Source organism: Limulus polyphemus, unplaced genomic scaffold, assembly GCF_000517525.1.
Source record: "Limulus polyphemus unplaced genomic scaffold, Limulus_polyphemus-2.1.2 Scaffold2932, whole genome shotgun sequence".
NCBI classification, from domain to species: Eukaryota; Metazoa; Arthropoda; class Merostomata; order Xiphosura; family Limulidae; genus Limulus; species Limulus polyphemus.
The window spans coordinates 117680-119963 of NW_013668542.1; positions in this window are offsets into that span (position 1 = coordinate 117680).

Consider the following 2284-nt stretch of genomic DNA (forward strand, 5'->3'; position numbering starts at 1 on the left):
AGTTACGGAAAGTTAATTAACAAACGGAGACGTAACAATAATATGGATATGTCGTCTGAGGGCATTCTCCAGTATTCTTTTGATTTTCCCCTAATAACAAAGGGACGAACAGCAGACATTATGAACTGATCTTTCTATAGTTAATATCTAAGTAAATACTAGTTGAAATGTTATGGGTTAATAACCGGATCCTTAATAAGACGCGAGACATTCGATACAAACTAATAAAAGGAGTTGATAGAAGGCCAACGACTGTGTACGATTCATTCTACCGAACGTGTTTCAACGAAGCGAACTACAACTCTTGAATGATGAGAATGTTCGATATTTGACAAGATGTCTGGAAGTGTAGTCGAGTTACCAATTAAAACACGAGACGTTGACCAAAATTCTAGAGAACAATACAAGTATTTAACAGCAGAAGGCATCAGATTCTCTTAACACTGAAATTACGCTTAGCTAAGAAAGTTGGGTACCAATATTAACTGATGAAATAGAGGCGAATAGGAATCCAAGTTTAAGTAAAAAAAAAAAAAAAAACAAACGTTAAACAAGAGTTTTTGCCAGTATCCAGGGTTTAACCGATATACTGTTTGGCTTTGTATACTATTGAAATTTGTTTGTGCTGTTTTGGGCAAACCTTTACCTACAGGCGGTATACACAACTACTCCAAGAACACATACCTAACGTTTAAAAATTGACCCTTACGAGAGCCATCATCTTTGAAGTAAAAATAGCGTTCCCCCTCAATTTCAGGGGGGGGCATGTAGTAATTATCAGTACATTCAGAACCTACAAGAGTTTTCATTGGTTCCCTCATGTCATTTACGGGGGGGGGGGCATTTCGGGGTATTGGTCTTCAGCAAAATTCTTAATCTCTCGGTATGCACGAGAGTACGCCATAAATTAATGGTTTAGAGTTAGACATTCATGATATAAATTTATAAAAAATTAATCATATTTTACGCATTAGTAATAAAATATTGTGAGAACAAATGCATAAAGTTTAAAAAGGCCAACTGTTATACAATATTGTCCTAATTTGAATACTACTTATTGGACCTTATCCAGAGAGCACTGGTCAACTTTTGTATTAACACCGAGGAACAAAATTAATACGACATCCCCCCCCCCTAATCGCTACATAAAAATTAAACATTAATTTAAAACTAAACATTAACTTGACATTTCTTCCTAGAAACACAAAATAAAAAAGTGGACGCTCTGCCCTTATCGTGTGACGAGCTATGAGCGACACACAAAACGGTCGAGAATATTATTTCAGTCTAAAACAAACGAAGTTGCTCGATACTGTTAAGTTGACAGGTTACAGTTTCGATTTTCACGAGCTACCACACCCAGCCCTTTTCTTCCTCACACACCCCATTAACAGCGAGCACGTGCTTTCGGTCAGATACAAATAAATGCCTTTTCAAACTATTGTTTTAAGAGAAAAACTACCTCACGGAGTTTATAAAACAATTCTTCATAGAAGGAAGCTAAGAAGATACTTCTTCGAACTTCAACCAGGTGGAGACGAGATTGCCAGAATTGCACGAGGCGTTTTATTAACTGTTTAATGTAGAAACCCACACACATACAAATAAAACGAGATGCGAACCTTACTCAATTGACCGGGTGGACACAAACTTTCGATCTTGACCCCCAGTATAACCAGTAGTGGGGTAGAGCTTTAACTTCGTAGAGGGAAGTATACGAGGCCGGTAAAGGGTGAATAATATTAACATATACAGTTTTATTATATACTTCCCTTTTGCGACGAAGAGCCGTGTCTTCCCGATATTCACGAAATAGTCCGTCAGTAAACTTACCACCTAAAACAAGTTAAAGTTAAGGCATTGTACGTTTTGTTAACTCTACAACTTAAGTTTTAAGTATCAATACGTAAAAAAACTCCAAATAAGAAAGCTATATGGGGAACACATCCAATACCAAGAGTTCCTGAAAATAGTTTAACAAAAAGGTGATAATTTAACAATTTTGTTAATAAGGTTATTAAAAAAGCGAATTTACATTACATGTACAGTCCTCTTACCAATTGTTTTTTATAATTAAATTTGTATACAACTAAAATAACATCTAATTAATAAAAGGTACTATAAATACATCACAGGAACGAAGAAGTCATACATTAAAAAAAACATACCATCGAAGTCATTCTTTTTCGCCCATGTCGTTTTGAATAATACATGTCTAAAAGCAGTAATAGCCCTCTCCATTACGTTTTCTGAACATTTATTCAAATACCAACCCAACTATAAC